Below are 19,980 nucleotides of genomic sequence, written 5' to 3' on the forward strand. Positions count from 1 at the left end.
GCACCATCCTCCTTAGGGTCATGTGACTATATGCATGCATGGGTGGGGGACATACAGGATTCATGGGGCCCCATACAGTTTTTTGCTATGGGGCCCCATTAATCCTAGCTACATGCCTGCACATAGGAATGACAGATTGGTGTAAGTAATTATGTATGTAAGGATTACAGGTGTGGTACGATTATAGACTGGTTCTTGCCACAAGAGGGCATAAAATTGCTTCCTCCACTGCCCTATAAAAAATATTCTCAAAGGCTACTTTTGGTTAGTGTACCTCTTGGTGACAGATCAGTGATTACTACACATGCCTCTACAATGAGGAAGGTGCTAACTTAACACATATGCTTTGGTCTTGCAGAGACAATGGAGACAATACAATGTTTGGGTCAATTGTGCAAATATATGATCAGAGGTGTCAAGAAGAAGCAACCACTTTGGAATCGGCTGGTCTCATAAATAAGGTATTTTCTGTTTAAGCAATTCCCCAGTATGATCTGTACAGTTGCTCCAGAGGAACAGCGACCATTTGAAAAACCATAATGTACTTTTCAGGGGAGATTCATTAAACATGGTGTAAAGTGAAACTGGCTCAGTTGCCCCTAGCAACCAATCAGATTCCACCTTTCATTTTCCAAAGAGTCTGTGAGGAATGAAAAGTGGAATCTGATTGGTTGCTAGGGGCAACTGAGCCAGTTTCACTTTACACCATGTTTGATAAATCTCCCCCATTGTGTAATATTTTCCCCTCATGTTTTATGCCACTAGGTGGCGCTTTGAGCGCTTTACATCTATGTATAACAGATTCTACTATATTTCCTATAAGGAAACCTGCACAAGCTTTTTAAACTTGAGACATTTATCAAACATTGCACACAGCTTTTAGAGCAGAGTGGTGGTCAGTAACCTAGACAATAAGCTGTGAACAATGAAAGGGAAAGAGCAGCATCAGGAAAAGGAGACAAGTTTGCTAAATGAATCATTGTGTAAATGAAGCATTATGGGATTTCTGCTTATTAGCTTTGTGAAATGGTTATGTAACCCCCATATACATGTATCTGTATTGCCTCTTGTGTCCCAATACATGGGCAATAACTTTTAAATGAATACAGTATACACATGAAGAATAATATTGATCACAGCATCATTGCATTCTCTGTATACACCACCAGAGGTCAGTCTTGGGCAGTTGTATATTTGACTGTTCCTTGGTGAGTAATTTTTAGAGCAGACCAGTACAGAACCCTCCAACAGCCATAGCTCTGGGTGCAGTATATATGGCATATCAGACATCTTGCTGCATTATCAGGGCCCATAATGACAAGCATTTGAGCTTCCTACAGTCATGTGGTGCTGGTGACAAATCCCTGTGTTCATACGGTGCCAGGAATTCTTCGCAGGTATTAGGGTCACTAATCTCCGTCTATGAATGGTTCTGCTGTTTACATCATAAGTCACATTTTTAAGCCTCCTTCAATAATGCTAGTTTCCGCCTTTAAATGAAAATAAAAAGTTATTATTTGTTTTTAAGAAAGCTGGGTGACAACCACCATGACGGGTTGCATCATTGTTAGCATTCTGCTTCCTAGACTGCTGGAGAAGTTTGTGGAATAGTCTGCCAAACTACATTGGCGGCCATATTGGCTGTTACTCAGCTTTCCTAGTAACATTAACATTAATTCAAGAACTTTTAGGGGTATTTTTTTTTTTTAGTTAAAGTGCATCTAAAGTTTGAGACAACTTTTGACACTTTAAAGCAAATGTGCCACCAGGTACATCGCTTTGTTTTTTCTACATGAACAGAGCGGCTCGGGGATGCTGGTGCCATAGTCCTTTTTTTATCCGCTGTCCAGTTCCCGCACACAGCGCTGGTCTATTATAGAGCACCGGCCCGGCACAGAGCACTGAGGGCAGGCCCGCCGGTGTGACAATCTCCCCTCTGTTATGCGACTCCATTTATTTTAATGGAACAGCATCAAACAGGGGAGGGGGTTTTGTCACACTGGGGGGCGGCCGGCCTGCCCCCAGTGCTCTGTGCCGGGCCGGTGCTTGGAAATATAGTATTGGAGTGAGACGGCACTCTGTTCAATGGAGGTGCTCGTGGTAGGAATTGCTCCCAATAAACTGTAAAGTAGGGTTCCGGCGTTTTAGCTAATGAAGGCCATAGGCCGAAATGCGTCCTTCTGTACCTGCTTGATGTGACACTTAATAAACAAGCATTTATGAATTTGGTGAGTGCCGGGACACTTCTTTATGGTGCTAAGAAGTAGACTGGCCCATGTGTGGGAACCGGGCGGCTGTTCAAAAAAGGACCGCGCCACCAGGAGCCGCGCTGGTACCAGTCTGTTAATGTAATAAAAAAAAAAAGCAATGTACCTGGTGGTACATTCACTTTAAGGTTACAAACACACTTGCCGGATCTGCAGCGAGTCTCCTTGCTGCGTTTTTGCAGTGAGACTCGCTGCAGATCCTGGCCCTATACTTTCAATAGCAGAGAAACTCGCAGCAGGGATGTACATGTACGGGGCAGCGCACTGATTGGCCAGGCGGAACGTGCCGGGAGCCGCTGAAGCAAGCAGGAGCCGGGATCAGGTAATGTATATCGCCCCCGGCCGCACGATCGCCCCCAGCCCCGCAGCCCCCCAGCCCCGCAGCCCCCGGCCGCACGATCGCCCCCAGCCCTGCAGCCCCCGACCTCACGATCGCCCCCAGCATCGCAGCCCACGGTCGCACGATCGCCCCCAGCGGGCGATCGTGCAGCCGGGGGCTGCGGGGCTGGGGGCTGCGGGCGATCATGCGGCCGGGGGCTGCGGAGCTGCAGGCGATCGTGCGGCCGGGGGCTGGGGGGCTGCGGGCGATCGTGCGGCCGGGGCTGCGGGGCTGGGGGCGATCGTGCGGCCGGGGGCTGGGGGCGATCATGCGGCCGGGGGCTGGGGGCGATTATGCGGCCGGGGGCTGCATTGCTGGGGGTGATCATGCGGCCGGGGGCTGCGGGCTGGGGGCGATCATGCGGCCGGGGGCGATCGGGGCTGCAGGGGGGCGGCCAGGATATACATTACCTGATCCCGGCTCCTGCTTGCTTCGGCGGCTCCCGGCACGTTCCGCCCGGCCAATCAGTGCGCTGCCCCGCGGCAGCGCACACTGATTGGCCGGGCGGCCCGTGAAGACACCGGGAGCCCTGAAGCAAGCAGGAACGGGGACCCAGTAATGTATAATGTCCGGCGGCCGGGGGGTTAATGGGGCGGGCTGCAGACAAAATCGCAGCAGGGATGTACATCCCTGCTGCGAGTTTCTCTGCTGTTGAAAGTATAGGGCCAGGATCTGCAGCGAGTCTCCCTGCAAAAACGCAGCAAGGAGACTCGCTGCAGATCCGGCAAGTGTGTTTGTAACCTAAGGGTATAAACCCACACACCATATATGCAGCGTATTTACTGCTGCGATATGCAGCAAACTCGCAGCAAACTTGCAGCAGATTAGATCTAAATAACTGAACACAGCATCAAATCTGTACCAACAAATCTGCTGCGTATTTGTTGCATATCTGCTACATATACGGTGTGTGGGTTTATACCCTAAAGGATTTTCTCACTGCTGAGACCCATCTCATGAAAAACTTTCTGCCATGACATGGTATTTGTTAAATCGGGGGGCATCAGGGCACCAATTCTGCTCCTGTCTGCCTTTATAGTCAATGGCTTGCCAGGTGACCACCTGAAACTAACCAACAAAGCTTGAAGAAGCAATGTGGTTTTCCAGGGCCGAAGTCAGTTTGGCAGTCACAGTAGTTGCCATATCCACCCTTTTTAATATGGGTGACATATCCGGGCACTATGCCATCATGTCTCATGGATTATCCCAGTATTAAACAAATTTTAAAAAAAAGTTACCCCCTATCCATATATCCCAGAGCTGGTCATCTGTCCCCCATGCAAACTCGGCCACCGCACTATTCACTCTCGATAGGATTTTTGATCCAGCATGGAGAGTGAATGGAGCGGTGGTCGAGCATGCGTGCAGCCTCTGTATTCACTTAAAGGGGTTATCCCGCGCTCCAAAAAAAAGGCCACTTTTCCCCCCTACTGTTGTCTCCAGTTCAGGTGTAGTTTGCAATTAAGCTCCATTTACTTCAATGGAACTGAGTTTCAAAACCCCACCCAATCTGGAGACAACATTAGGGGGAAAGTGGCCATGTTTTTGTAGCGCTGGATAACCCCTTTAAACTTCATGATGAGTGAGGGTCCTAGTGGTCCGACCCTACTAGTCAGCTACTATAGGGATAAGAGATAGCTTTAATAGGATATATACATGAAGATAAAAGGGGAGATTTATCAAACATGGTGTAAAGTGAAACTGGCTCAGTTGCCCCTAGTAACCAATCAGATTTCACCTTTCATTTTCCAAAGAGTCTGTGAGGAATGAAAGGTGGAATCTGATTGGTTGCTAGGGGCAAATGAGACAGTTTCACTTTACACCATGTTTGATAAATCTCCCCCAATGTATATACTGGTGCATGTATGCTATCCCTATAGAGCTCTAGTACTGGATGTACTGGACCCGGCCTGTGTACATAGTCTGGATTTGGCTGCATGTCCTGTTCCTGTGTACACACAGGGGATGTGTAAGGGGGAGCCTGGCACTGTACTGTATATAACAGAACATGCACTGTGTATGGAGAGGACGGTACATTGGAGAGTGGGCGGGGGAGGGGTCGGGAATGTCCCAGGCCGGATGCTCCTTGATGACTATTAATCTCTTCTGTCAGCTGCCTTTGTGCAGTCGGTGCAGGATCTTTGGGATTAGGGAGGGGTATTATATTACCTCTGATTGAGGAGCTCCTGAAAAATGACAGGAAATGCAGAATACTGCAAATCCCTCTAAACCAACCAAGGATGAGCCGGATCTAAGGACAGGTCCCCATCAAAGAGACACATAAGAGATATTAGTACTAGCAGGCGTGCCCCGAGATCTCGTATAATTCTTATATACTGGGAAGTGTTCACATTCTAGATCAATCCCCACAGGGGTTGTAGCCTATGATGCAGCTGGTCCGTCCATGCGTTACCTGGTCAGCCAAGTGTAAGCTACCTCTATCATCTTCTGTCACAATTCCATTAAAATCTCTTGTAGTTAAATGGGTTATCCAGTACTGGACAAACATAGCTGTTTCTCCCCTCCCCCCCCCCCTTTTTTTCAGGAACAGCGCCACACCTGTCCTGAGGTTGGTTGTGGTATTACAACTCGTCTCCATTCCCTTAAAGGTGTACTCCAGCGAAGAAATTTTCTTTCAAATCAATTATATAAATTTGTAATTTACTTTTATTTAAAAATCTCACGCCTTCCCATACTTATCAGCTTCTGTATGTTTTGCAGGAAATGTTTTATTTCCAGTCTGACACAGTGCTCTTTGCTGTCACCTCTGTCCATGTCAGGAACTGTCCAGAGCAGTAGCAAATCCCATAGAAAACCTCTTCTGCTTTGGACAGTTCCTGACATGGACAGAGGTGGCAGCAGAGAGCACTGTGTCAGACTGGAAAGAATACACCATTTCTGCAGGACATACAGCAGCTAATAAGTACTGGAAGACTGGAGATTTTAAAATAGAAGTAAATTAAAAATTTGAATAACTTTCTGACACTAGTTAATTTGAAAGATTTTTTTTCCTGGAGTACCCCTTTAAATGGAACTGAGACGCAATACCTCACTCAAACTGAGGACAAGAGTGGCAATGTTTCTGGAGGAAAGCAGCCATGTTTTCTATTTAATCTAAGCTTGGGAAGGCTGAGTGACAACCAATATAGTCACTCAACATTCCTGCCATTGACAGGTTTGCTGTGTATAGAAAGCTTGCTTGATTCTGTAGACGTGAGTCCCAACACAACCAGAGGGGGCAGCAGAGAGAAGATATCAGTAAGAGTATGGGAACACAAAGCTACCATAAAATTAGCCAAATTTCAATAACAATAAATTACTAAATTGTAAAAAAGTTATAAAACAGTTAATTTAACAAAAACAAGTCTTTTTGGGGGGGCGTACCTTTTTAATGTCTTGTGAGTACTAGGCCTTTAAATAAGATTACTGTCCCTCCAGCAGTCCCGCACAGCCCCTAATTCCCTGTGATAGAGGCCTCGGGGTACTGGGCATATGGTGTGCATTACCAGTGTATCTCCTCAATGGGATGAGAAGTAATGTAACATCCATAGAACAGATGGGATCCATAATAAAACCAATGTATGTATAGTAACATTTCCATAATCCAATAATAGCGGGGAATAATATATAATAATACCCATTTATCAGATTATATGGATTATCAGACTTTCTGGATTACCTGATTAATGGAAATTATTGCACCTATTAAAGGGGTACTCTGGCTAAAAAAAATCTTTAAAATCAACCGGTGTCAGAAAGTTATATAGATTTGACTACCTCAATGTCCTCCTCACCGGCCTTCCCTCTAACACGCTTGCTCCCGGCCAGTCTATCTTTAAAAGGGTTGTTCAACTGGTGTCAGAAAGTTATATAGATTTGTAAATTGCTTCTTATTTAAAAATCTCAAGTCTTCCAGTGCTTATCAGCTGCTGTATGCTCTGCAGGAAGTGGTGTCTTCTTTCCAGTCTGACACAGTGCTCTCTGCTGCCACCTCTGTCCATGTCAGGAACTGTCCAGAGCAGCAGCAAATCTCTGTAAAAAACCTCTCCTGCTTTGAACAGTTCCTGTCACGGACAGAGGTGGCAGCAGAGAGCACCACGTCATACTGTCATCAGGACATACAGCAGCTGATAAGTACTGGAAGACTTAATATTTTTAAATAGATGTAAATTACACATCTATATAACTTTCTGATGCCAGGTGATTTGAAAGGAACACATTTTCACTGGAGTACCCCTTTAAGTTGCCCATACATGTGTCATTTCCCCCTGATCTGACCAGCTTCTCTGTATATTAGGATACTGCATATATAACAACTCCTTTTTTTGTTTCTCGTCGATCTATACATGAATGTGATGACATTTAACAGCAACACCCTCAGGGTAAGCTGCTGCGATGCCCTGGCCCCTGGGGGCCACTTCCGCAGTGCTGGTGTTATGAGCGGGCAATGACCGGGGCAGCTGCAGGGGTTATACTTGTCACGGTATAGGCCTGAGGGCAGCACAGCTGTAGGGCCGGTCTGAGGAATCTGCGGGTGATGATGGGCATGCGATTCTTCGCTGCACTTAGTCAGGGCACCAGTTAGTGGACACCAATGCCAGGGTTCAGTAACAGCGGTTTTATTATAGATGAGGTAACTAGTAGCAACAGTTCTGTCCGGATGCAACCGGGTATATAGCAGGCTTTGACAAATAAAGCAGGAGTGGTGCTGCATAGGCTGTGAGAATACGTGCCGGATGATGGGAGTAGGAGTATGAGAGAAATAGCGTTGCTGGGTGGATTAGCTTGAGAGTAATACTTGCTGTGAATCTTTGCAGCGATGAGGAGAGATATCGGAATGACACCCAGATGAGAGGAAAAGAATCCGGTCACTTGAGCAGGCAGAAACAGCCGAAGACTGGTATATAGCAGCAGACTTAGTCACTCTTCTGTGGGAGAGGATAGAACCACACAACCTCCTTGCTTGGAAGCCGGGGGAAGACCTAACTTGTCAGCAGGAAGTGGGAGGTCACATGGTTGCTCCTGGCCAGAGCTAGTCGGCCATTGGAGGAACCATGGTTACAGGTCACGTGATCAACAGCCTTGCATACCACTGTACAATGTAATAGTGCACAGGAACACATGAGAATACACATGAGAATGCACATTACCAGAGAATACTAGGGGAAAACCAGCAGCAGTTGCAGTGCAACCACTTACCAGAACAGGCATTGACACAGCAAGAGAAATGGCCATAATAGGAGTAGTAGTCTGCATGTTCTGGGACACTGCATACCTCCCTAGCAAGTTTGAGCCGACCTCGGCGAATCTAGAAGGCAGCAAACATGAATAGACTGGACAATCAAACAACAGGAATGAATGATGAGAGTGAGTGTGATGAGGTGTGTGTTTCCCACGCCCAAGGCACAGGTGAAAAGAGAGAGAGAATGAGAAACCCTAGTGGCAGGACTTCACCTAGGGGTGCCTAACGTACTCTGGCGACCAGGTAGCTAGTGCATGAACCATCTGACGTGTAAGCCAGGACAACTTAACTGCTGGCGGGTGACCCTCCATATTCCAGCCAGTTAAACAGTAGGTTTTCTGTTAAATGTGTTACCCTACTGGAAAAGAGAACGTGAAGACCTGTGTACTACCTTGGCGTGTCTGAGTAGTGTCTTGGATACCAGGAAGAGAAAAGAACAAAATAATAAAAGCAAACATACATGGGGAGCTCCCTTTCATACCACTCAATCACACACACAAGCACTCCACAGGCCAAACACACGAAAAGGCATCCAAGGTGCGATATGTATGGACCAGTGTGAAAGTTAGGTATGACTATGTGTGATAACTACTGTGTTGGGACAAGACAGAGGCGAACAAATACTGGAAACAAAAGGAAAGGAAACACAACAGACAACAAATACTGCAGGGTCTTGAGGAGAACTGGCTCACATGAATCTGAATGAAACCTGAGAGAAATCTGAATGAAAATCTGAGAAAAATCTGCATACAAACTGGCTCAACTAAATCTTTCCAGCTATAGATATGATAATAATACACAATAATGAGACTGGATGAGAAAATACACTCCTACATAAACTGGACTTTCTCTGAGGTATATATATATACTGACTTCTCTTACTCAGAGGAGGAGCTATCTGACTTAGACACTGGAAAAATATACTGTTTTACAAAAGAGGCACTCTACTCTGAGGCAATCTATGTAACCTTGTGCTTACTCAGAGGAGGAAATACAAAGACTTCGATAACACTGGAATACAATAGTACAATAAGTGCAATAATGAAATAAGTGCAATAATACCCTGTGTGGAACACACAATCACAGGAAAGTGCATTAGGAAGGAATGGGTTAAGTGTCTCTGTTAGGTAGAGTCTCTTTTGGGCAATTAGACATCGTCCATGTAAAAGGCTCTGGGACAGGCACTAGAGAACCTTTTGTTATGGTAAGTGTCCATCAGCTCATGGCTGGTTAGTACAGGGAACTTGGTCAGGAGGACCAGGCACGAACCTTAAACGTTGCAGGAACTGGAACAAAACAGTTAAACAACAGAAACAGTTTAAGGGCTCTGGTCTCTGTAGCGAAGTGGAGGAATTCCTCTGGTAGAGCGCTCAGACCGTCTCAGCGGAGGATCCTCTTCAACAGTGATTGGTGCAGGTACCGGTGGAAGATCACCCCCAGTGTCTGGTTGTAAAGATGGAGTCGTTGGAGGCACAATTGGAAGTGAAGAAACCGCTGGAACGGGTACAGGGAACGCTGGATAGCCTACGGCCATGAGGAACGGTTCAACTTGGAACATTTCTTCCAGAGAGAGAGGTTTAGCTGGAGCTGCTGGGGGAGCCGGAGGCGTGGATGCAGGTACCGGACACGGTGCTGTAAGGCCCTGTAGGTCCTCCTTAGTGCAACGTTTTATCCTATTCCGATGCACCGTCTGTGGGGCTAGCCCAGGCTTTTTGACTTCATACACATCAGTCTCTGGGTAAGGGATAGAGGAGATGACATAGGGCTCAGGCTCCCAAAGGCTTTCAAGTTTGTGAGAGCGATGATATTTCTTTAGCCAAACTTTATCCCCCACTTGTAGTGGTGTGGCATTCGCCCTTAGGTTGTAGGCATCCTCTTGGCGCTGCTGAGCCTCCCCCATCCTCCGGTCAACAATTTCCCGGGCATCCTGGATTCTCCTCTGATGTTCCCGAACCCAGTCCGTTTCAGGTAGGGGGTTGAAGGTGTCAGGAGCTTGGACTCCAAGAGCACGGTCCTGAGGAAGTTGGCCTTGGCGGCCGAACATCAGGTAGAACGGGGAGTAGCCAGTGGAACAATGAGTGGTATTGTTATAGATCTCCACTAGTTCATCCAACAAGTGGGGCCACTCTACTCTCTTGGTCACTGAAGCCGTTCGGAGCATGTTGATAAAGACCTGGTTAACTTTTTCACACAGACCATTCCCTTGAGGGTGATAGGCCGTGGTGCGGAGCTTCTTACATTCATGGTAGGCACACAGCTCCTGGAAAAGTTGCGACTCGAAGGCCGGACCCCGGTCCGTCAGCAGAGACTCTGGGCACCCATAGTGCTTTACATACTCCTTGTAAAAAGTAAGAGCAGTGGTCTTGGCGGTCAAGTCCCTGACAGGTACCACGACTACCCACTTGGAGTAGTGGTCAACCATGGTGAGGGCGTAGGTATACCCGCATCTTGTAGGGGCTAGCTTCACATGGTCCAGGGCGACTAGCTGATTCGGCCGGTGGGAGGTGATTGGATGCAAAGGGGCCCTGACTTCTCTTCCCCCAGCTTTGGAGATATTACAGGCAGGGCACTCAGCACACCAGTTCTCGATGTCAGCCCTCATCCCGATCCAGTAGAACCGCTGTCGGATAGTGGCCTCCGTCTTGTGTACCCCGAAATGACCGGACCGGTCATGGTAGGCATCTAGCACCATCTTAGCGTCTCGTCGGGGAATGAGGATCTGGTGGCACCTCTCCCCAGAGACCGGATCAAGAGAGTTCCGCAGGATCAGTCCCTTCTGTAAGAAGAGCCTCTTTCTTTGCCTCCAGAGTCGCCTTAGCTCGACATCAGGATAGGGCCTCTTTATCCGCATGGGGACCCGACCAGTAGAGAGGTAGTCATAGATCTCCCCCAGGACACGGGACTCTTCCTGGATGGTCTGCCACCTGGCCAAGTCTTGCGGGGCCCTAGGTGGAGGCGAAGGCGTTTCAGGCCCGGCTACATCAATAGCACTCTGGGTAGCGAACCTTTGATAGAAGGGAGGCATTTCTACGTCTTCCCAATCGCTGTCCTCTGGGGCCTCTTCGCCCTTGGATAGTCGGGACAGAAGGTCTGCATTGACGTTAGCCTTGCCACTGCGGTACTTAATTTCAAACTGGAAATTGGCCAGTCGAGAAGCCCACCGCTGCTCCAGGGCGCCCAGCCGAGCAGTGTTGAGATGCGCCAACGGGTTGTTATCCGTATAGATGGTAACAGGGGTGGCAGCCAGGTAGTCCTTGAACTTTTCAGTGACGGCCCACACTAGGGCTAGTAACTCCAACTTGAAGGAGCTATAATTGTTATCGTTCTTTTCAGCACCCCGAAGACTCCGGCTGGCATAAGCTACGACTCTCTCTTGGCCATCTTGAACCTGGGACAGCACAGCTCCCAGGCCTTGGAAGCTGGCGTCTGTGTAAAGCCGGAAAGGAAGGTTATAGTCCGGGTAGGCCAGGATAGGAGGCGTGGTCAACAGGCGTTTCAGGGTTTGAAAAGCAACCTCCTGCCGTTCGGACCACTCGACGGGGAGTCGTCGGTTGTAGCTTTCTCGAGGGCAACCCCGGAGTAACTAATTGAGGGGCTCGGCCACTTGGGCAAAGTGGGGAATGAAGCGGCGGTAATAGCCGGCAAATCCCAGAAAGCTTCTCACCTCCTTGACGGTCTTAGGGGTATCCCAGTGTTCCACAGCCGAGATCTTCTCTGGATCGGGTCGTATCCCCTCAGCACTCACAACGTGCCCCAGATAGTTCACTTGGGGTTTGAGAAGGTGGCACTTGGAAGGCTTGATTTTCAGGCCGTGATCGATTAGGACCTGGAACACTTCAGCCAGATGATGGACGTGATCTTCGTAGGTACGTGAATAGACAATCACATCATCTAGGTAGAGCAGGACACTCTGAAAGTTGAGATGGCCGAGACACCTTTCCATCAACCGCTGGAAGGTAGCGGGGGCGTTGCACAGACCGAAGGGCATGCTGGTGAATTCGAATAGTCCCATGGGGGTGGTGAAGGCCGTCTTCTCACGGTCTTCGGGTGCCATGGGCACCTGCCAGTACCCACTGGTGAGGTCCAAGGTGGAGAAGTAGGCGGCTGACCCCAAAGCAGCAATAGACTCTTCGATCCGGGGCAAAGGATAGGCATCCTTGTGGGTGATTGTGTTTATCTTCCTATAATCCACGCAGAACCGGATGTTACCGTCTTTCTTCCTCACGAGGACAATAGGGGCAGCCCACGGACTCTGACTTTCTTGGATAACGTTAGAGTCTTTCATCTCCTTGAGCAGTTTCTTGACCTGCTGATAGCTGGCAGGAGGGATTGGCCGATGTTTCTCTTTGATAGGCAAATGGTCCCCAGTGTTGATCCGATGCTGGACCAGGTTGGTCTTCCCGAAATCGAGGGAGTGTTTGCTGAAGGCCTCGTGATACCTTTTGGCCACCTTGAGGATGCCGTGGAGGTATTCAAGTGGGGTATTGGCATCGCCAATATGGAGTTCATCCCACCAAGGGGCGAGAGCCCTGTTTGAGTCCCTTTGAGTGCCACGGATGGAACTCTGATAGGCGATGGTCTCCTCACAGATGATGTCCTCAGGATCGAGTTGGTATAACATGGCCACGGTGGTGAACTTGGGTAGGTCAGCTGAGGAGTCTCCAAGGTTCACCAGACGGACAGGGACCTGACCATTGGAGACGGTCACCAGGCTTCTAGCGGCCCTGACAAGAGGTTGCCCCTCAATTTCAATAGCATCCAGAAGGGCCACATAATCAGCATTGTTGAGGCCTGGACGGACCCTGCACCAGATGAGGAACTCACTGTTAGCTGGGATGGTGATCGGACGAGCATCTCTAGTGCGGACACGGCAGATTTCTCCTCGAGGATTGGCAAATTTCCGCTGAGCGGCGAGCACCTTTATGGTCTTCTGAACGGCTTGCCTGTACTAAGGAGACATAGCACAAGACATAGAGGCATTCAAGGCATCCAACACTTCAGTGAATACATGACGGATAATATTCATGCCTAATACCACGGTCCCACTATCTCCCTGAGCCTCAGTAACAATGATACCCTGACGCGCTAGCTCCCGCTTCCCTATGCAGACAGTGGGTTTCCAGTAACCTAGTTGCACAATAGGACGACCATTACTAGCAATAAGTTTCAGACGGTATTTCTCAACTGGACCTAGGGTTCTCAGATCCCAATGTTCTTCAAACACATGCCTCGGGATAGTGGTAACCTGGGAACCTGTATCTACCAGAGCCTCCAGGGGGACTCCGTCCACCCAGAGAGTCACATGCGGGCATTGTGAGAGGAACCTTGAGAACCACTGTGCTTCCTGCGGGCCTGGATCTCGACCTCCTGGGTGTTGGCCCTCGGACCCAGGGGTAGCCCGTTTAACTGATAGCACTGAGAGCGGTAGTGTCCATGTCGCCTACAGTGGCGGCAATAGGGGCGCTCAGGGGATCTAAGTCTCGGTGGAGGAGGCCGATCGGGAACTGAATACTCAGGGCAGGGGTCCTGTGGTGGTGGAGGTGTTGGATAGGCCCCTTGTAGCCCCCTTAGGGCTTGGCAGAGAGAGTCAACCACTTGCGTAAGGAGAGCAGGGATCGCTGGTGAATTAGCCGGGATAGACTGTTGGGCAGCTTGTATAGCGGAAACTGGTGGAACCATAGTGGGCACTGGAGGTGGGGGTATAGGTCCCACCGGATCCGGGCAATCCGAACCTGGAGTACAGCCGGCACAGGGATTGTCAATGCCAACCACCCTCAGAGCCAGAGTCTTGAAGTCCAGGAAAGGCATTGTAGGGTTTTGGGCAGCTAGCATACGCAGTTGGCTCTGGATGAGTCTAGAGTCCACCCCCTCTATGAAGCGGTCAGTGATCATACTCTCCACAGCCGAGGGGTCTATGGTATCAACCTGTCTCAGGGCCCGGTAGGCAGATTGGAGTGCTAGTGCATAGTCTCTGAGGGTCTCACCTGGCCTTTGTCGTCGGTCATAAAACTTAAGGCGGACCTCCGTGGGTGACTGTACCTCAAATTCTTTACTCAGCCGGGTCAGGATCTGTTGTACATTAGCTTTCTCCGTAGCTGGCCATGACCGCACCTCCTCGGCAGCGGGACCCTCAAGTTGTCCAAGCAGCAACTGCACCTGCTGAGTGGGAGAGAATGAGACAAGTTCAAGGGTGCGGGAAATTTTTTCCTTGAAATCAGCCAACGTGTGGGGTTCTCCTTTATAACTGGGAAGATTGTTGGGCCCAATGAAGAATGGGACCGCTGCGGTAGCCATAGCAACGGGAGCCGCGGGAAGCCTTCTTCGGGCCGTCGGCGAACTGCCGGACCCGTCAGAGTCACTGTGATGGCCGGTGGACATGACGAGGGGTTCTGGTGTAAGGCACCTGGAAGAAAGTAGGGGCGAGGAGAGCTTGCGGGAACAGCAGGCACCGATAGGCAGGGTGTCCGGGACCGGAGAGGAATAGGGCGGAAGTCAGCATCAACACTTCCGGCGGTCCGGGCACAATCTCCTTCCCTCCTGCAACAGAGGCTTGGATACTGCAGGGCCGGGGCGGAGCGCGCGCGCGCGCGAAGACAGTGCGTCACCGGCTGACTTGACCCCTTAGCAGGCCGCAGCGCGGCAATAGCAAAGCCTCTGGGGGGATTAGCAGTACAGTTCTGGGGACACTGACAGTTGGCACAACACAGTCTGTATCCTGTTCGTGACGCCAAAAATGCGATGCCCTGGCCCCTGGGGGCCACTTCCGCAGTGCTGGTGTTATGAGCGGGCAATGACCGGGGCAGCTGCAGGGGTTATACTTGTCACGGTATAGGCCTGAGGGCAGCACAGCTGTAGGGCCGGTCTGAGGAATCTGCGGGTGATGATGGGCATGCGATTCTTCGCTGCACTTAGTCAGGGCACCAGTTAGTGGACACCAATGCCAGGGTTCAGTAACAGCGGTTTTATTATAGATGAGGTAACTAGTAGCAACAGTTCTGTCCGGATGCAACCGGGTATATAGCAGGCTTTGACAAATAAAGCAGGAGTGGTGCTGCATAGGCTGTGAGAATACGTGCCGGATGATGGGAGTAGGAGTATGAGAGAAATAGCGTTGCTGGGTGGATTAGCTTGAGAGTAATACTTGCTGTGAATCTTTGCAGCGATGAGGAGAGATATCGGAATGACACCCAGATGAGAGGAAAAGAATCCGGTCACTTGAGCAGGCAGAAACAGCCGAAGACTGGTATATAGCAGCAGACTTAGTCACTCTTCTGTGGGAGAGGATAGAACCACACAACCTCCTTGCTTGGAAGCCGGGGGAAGACCTAACTTGTCAGCAGGAAGTGGGAGGTCACATGGTTGCTCCTGGCCAGAGCTAGTCGGCCATTGGAGGAACCATGGTTACAGGTCACGTGATCAACAGCCTTGCATACCACTGTACAATGTAATAGTGCACAGGAACACATGAGAATACACATGAGAATGCACATTACCAGAGAATACTAGGGGAAAACCAGCAGCAGTTGCAGTGCAACCACTTACCAGAACAGGCATTGACACAGCAAGAGAAATGGCCATAATAGGAGTAGTAGTCTGCATGTTCTGGGACACTGCACTGCTGCCCATTGTCTCCTGCAGAGGCGATGCTGTCAGTGGCTCTATAGGCGGCTCAGCACAACTCTCCATAGTAAAGAATAACGTGAAGTAACCGTATACACACGCGTCTTCCTGACGACCTTCAAGGAAACGTCAGCAATTGTCCATTTCCTCCAGGACTTGTGATAGTGTTTTGTTAAGTAGAAAGGATATAGCTCAGCCATTGTACGTGGCAGTCGGGCTCCACTGACTACCACAAGCCCATTGTAGAGGAGGAATTAAAGGGATTTTCCACCTTTTAACATTATGTTGTGTTTAACGTCCTGGTTAATTTTATAACACATCTTACAGGGTTGGGGCTTCCATCTTTATTATACAGAGCACACGATCCTCTGCTTGTCTTAAAGGGGTTATTCCAAGATTTGATGTTATGGCCTATCCACTGGTGATCGATGGGGGTCCCAGTGGCCAGACCACCACTGATCAGTTTAGGTCCCCATACACCTTGTACTTCTGTCAACCATACCTGTCGCTCAGGGTTCAGCCGTCGGTATAAGGTCTATGGGGCTCTCCTGACTAACCACCAACAGATGATGTCGGTCGAGATAGGGGTCAGGCTTGTTTGAAAATTACTGCCCAACCCCATTGTTCTGGGAGATATATTCCACAGCCAGAGCCCTTATAAGGACTCAGATGACTGTGGCGGCACCAGGTACAGGAGCAATGAGTCTGGTGTCAGACTGGAGGCCCAGCTTCTGTACACATATTCCTAGAGCTTCGGAAAAGGTTTAAAGGGGTACTCTGACGAAAATCTATTTCTTTCAAATCAACTGTTGTTAGAAAGTTATACAGATATGTAATTTACTTCTATTTAAAAATCTTCAGGAAATGGTGTATTCTTTCCAGTCTGACAAAGTGCTCTTTGCTGCCACCTCTGTCCATGTCAGGAACTGTCCAGGGCAGGAGAAGTTTTCTGGTTCAATATGATTATTATTATTATTATTATTATTATTATTATTATTATTATTTCTCAAAAACACATTTTAGTAAAACATGAATAAAGTACTATAGTGCCACATCAGGAGAAGTTGTTTTTTTTCCCAATCTTTATTTATAAAAATTTTTCAATTTTTATAACAAGCCATTAAAAAATACAGAAAGAAAAAATCTGAAGTTTTCTATGGGGATTTGCTCCTGCTCTGGATAGTTCCTCACGCGGACAGAGGTGGTAGCAGAGAGCACTGTGTCAGACTGAAAAGAATACACCACTTCCTGCAGCTGATAAGTATGGGAAGACTTTAGATTTTTTAAATAGAAGTAAATTACAAATCTATATAACTTCGATTTGAAAGAAAAAGATTTTCGCCGGAGTACCCCTTTAAGTTTCTACCACATAGTGACTGTGTTTGGAACGGTAGCCATGGCAATTATTACTCCAGGTCACTCTACCTTTGGGGACTGAGGAAGTTGTTGGGTGGTAAATATGTTTGTCCACCGCCCGGACAGGAAATTGTCCCTAATAGCGTCCTGGAGGCACAAACATAAATACTTTAGGGTCACCAGCAGAGGATTCCTCATACTTCAGGCTGATAATGGCCTCTGACTACTTTACATGACAGTATATTCCAGCTCACCCTGATGTTATAGGACCTTGACCTCATGTAAAGGGCCCCCCTTTATAAAAGGGGGACACACGGGATTGCGCCCCCACCCCCCTTTTTAGTACAAGTTTGGTTTTACATGTATGTGGTAGTTGTTCTCTCCCCCCCCCCCTTCTTTCTATTCCTACAGGTACCACAAGCCTTGGAGATTCTGCTTAGCAACAGCCAGCGTTGTGATTGGTGATTACAGCTGTGTGGGAATACAGTGAGCTAAAAATAGAAAGGTGCCCTCTGTTTGGATTGGTCAGCTGGCTGAGAGCGGGAGATTTGGAATGGTATTTATAGGGGAGCCGGCTCTCAGCTGTGTCAGTCAGAGTAGCTGTACAGAAGAAGCTGCTCCGATGTGTACTGCTGGTTTCTGTGAAAGAGCTAAGGGCACACTGGGCTAGAGCGGTGCTTGTAAGCATAGCAAGGCTGTTAGTGTGTCCCTGTAAAAGAGCTTCAGCAGTACCTGTCACATAGCTAACAGGTTTCAGCAGCTGCCATAGTCGGTATAGAGAGCCTTCTCACTGAGCTTATCCGGAGGGCAGAAGGAGCTGGAGGTGAAGCATGGCTGAGGCGGTGTCTAGCAGAGCCGGTGTCCGAGGAAGTTGCTCCCTAGCGTATGGAGGAAGAGGAGAATTGTGTGCCGTATACTGCCCCCTAGAGACCTGGAGGTATTACAAGAGGCGAGTGCTGCGGAAGACAGGAGGCATAGAGGAAGAAGCAGCCGGGGGGAGCGGCCATATAAGCGGAGTAGGAGCAGTAAGAGAGCTGATTCAGCTCCCCTCCCGCCGCCCCCTTCTGGCAGTACCCCCCGGCACATCGCCATCATAGCCGAGGTTCCCATAGGAGCCGCGGTGCAGCCTCCCCACAGATGACCGCGCCCCCACCGGTGTCCGCAGCCCCGCAGGTGACCGCAGCCCCGCAGGTGTCCGCATCCCAGCAGAGTGCCGCAGAGGAGTTTACACCGCAGCAGATCCGTGGAGAGGAGTCAGCAGCTGTGGGTGAGAACATCAATGTGGGTCCTGTCCCTGATGTGAGCAGGAGTGATTTGTTTGCCAATGATGCTGTGAAAAAGTTTTGTGCCCTGGTAGCTAAAGGGTTTAATAGCAGTCCATCGCTGGCTAATGTGTGGTCTCAGAGTACGATTGCTGTACCTAATGTGTCAGTTCCAGGTTCAGAGCGCTCTGCTTCTTGTAATACGCCAGTGATTGAGAAGTATGCTGGTGTGCCTGAGATTTGTGTTAAAGAGGCTCTAGCCTGTGAACAGAGCGCTCTGCTTCTTGTAATACGCCAGTGATTGAGAAGGTGCTGATGTGCCTGAGATTTGTGTTAAAGAGGCTTTAGCCTGTGAGCAGAGCGTTCTGCTTCTTGTAATACGCCAGTGATTGAGAAGTATGCTGGTGTGCCTGAGATTTGTGTTAAAGAGGCTCTAGCCTGGGAGCAGAGTGCTCTGCTTCTTGAGATTTGTGTTAAAGAGGCTCTAGCCTGGGAGCAGAGTGCTCTGCTTCTTGAGATTTGTGTTAAAGAGGCTCTAGCCTGGGAGCAGAGTGCTCTGCTTCTTGAGATTTGTGTTAAAGAGGCTCTAGCCTGGGAGCAGAGCGCTCTGCTTCTTGAGATTTGTGTTAAAGAGGCTCTAGCCTGGGAGCAGAGCGCTCTGCTTCTTGTAATACGCCAGTGATTGAGAAGTATGCTGGTGTGCCTGAGATTTGTGTTAAAGAGGCTCTAGCCTGGGAGCAGAGCGCTCTGCTTCTTGAGATTTGTGTTAAAGAGGCTCTAGCCTGGGAGCAGAGTGCTCTGCTTCTTGAGATTTGTGTTAAAGAGGCTCTAGCCTGGGAGCAGAGCGCTCTGCTTCTTGAGATTTGTGTTAAAGAGGCTCTAGCCTGGGAGCAGAGCGCTCTGCTTCTTGTAATACGCCAGTGATTGAGAAGGTGCTGATGTGCCTGAGATTTGTGTTAAAGAGGCTCTAGCCTGTGAGATGTCACCGCTTGGCTTCCACTTACAATTATGTGATGTCATTGCTACCTGCTAGTAAGGATGTGCTGGTGAAGCGTACAGATGATAAACCTGATGATGTTAAAAAGTCACCACCTCGTTCTAATTTTAACTGGTTACATGCTTATTAAACCATCTATTGTGCTGTAGTGGGAGAGAAGCGCCCTGAGCTGTGTTCCTCCTTATTTCAGCACATGGATAAGATATTAGAGGCATACCGCAGTTTTGGCGGTATGGCCTGGTTTAACTATGATGTAATGTTTGAGCCTGGAAAGAATGTTGCTCATCTCGCCAGGTTCCCAGACAGGCAGAAAGCTGAATTGATTATTCATGGGTTCTCAATTGGTTTTGATGTTCCGCCTTAGGATGGTTTAGGATGCGTGGTGGTGGACAATTTAAAATCTGTGTCCTTGCATGAGGCCGTGGTTGGGGACAAAATAATGAAGGAAGTTCGGGAAGGGAGGGTTGCGGGACCTTTTTCTGCACCCCCCTTTCCTAACTTTCGCATCTCCCCCTTAGGATTGGTCCCTAAAAAGGAGCCAGGGGAGTACAGGTTAATTCATCATTTATCTTACCCGTTGCACTCTTCCTTGAATGATAATGCAGATAAATCTTTGTCATCAGTTTCTTATGCTTCATTAAATGACGCTGTAAGAGTTATTCGTGTTTTTTGGTGTTCGGGCCCTGTTAGCTAAATGTGATATAAAGTCTGCGTTCTGTTTGTTACTGGTTAATCCTGAAGGTTTTAGTTCACTTGGTTTTTGTTTTGAGAATAATTATTACTTTTATCGTTGTTTACCAATGGGTTTTACTCTTTCATGCTATTACTTTTGAGTTTTTTTTTTTTTTTTTTTTTTT

General features: G+C 48.7%; 1 protein-coding gene across 1 annotated transcript in view; it reads left to right on the top strand.

Annotated features, from left to right (window-relative positions):
* Positions 1–384: 384 nt before the first annotated feature.
* ACTMAP (actin maturation protease) overlaps positions 385–19,980 on the top strand; it is a 140,041-nt gene continuing 120,445 nt past the window's right edge. The window contains exon 1 of the mRNA XM_069943472.1: positions 385–461. The gene's annotated coding sequence lies outside the window, so the exon portion shown is untranslated. The remainder of the gene's footprint in view (positions 462–19,980) is intronic.

The sequence above is a fragment of the Dendropsophus ebraccatus genome, chromosome 10, assembly GCF_027789765.1.
Source record: "Dendropsophus ebraccatus isolate aDenEbr1 chromosome 10, aDenEbr1.pat, whole genome shotgun sequence".
Classification (NCBI taxonomy): domain Eukaryota; kingdom Metazoa; phylum Chordata; class Amphibia; order Anura; family Hylidae; genus Dendropsophus; species Dendropsophus ebraccatus.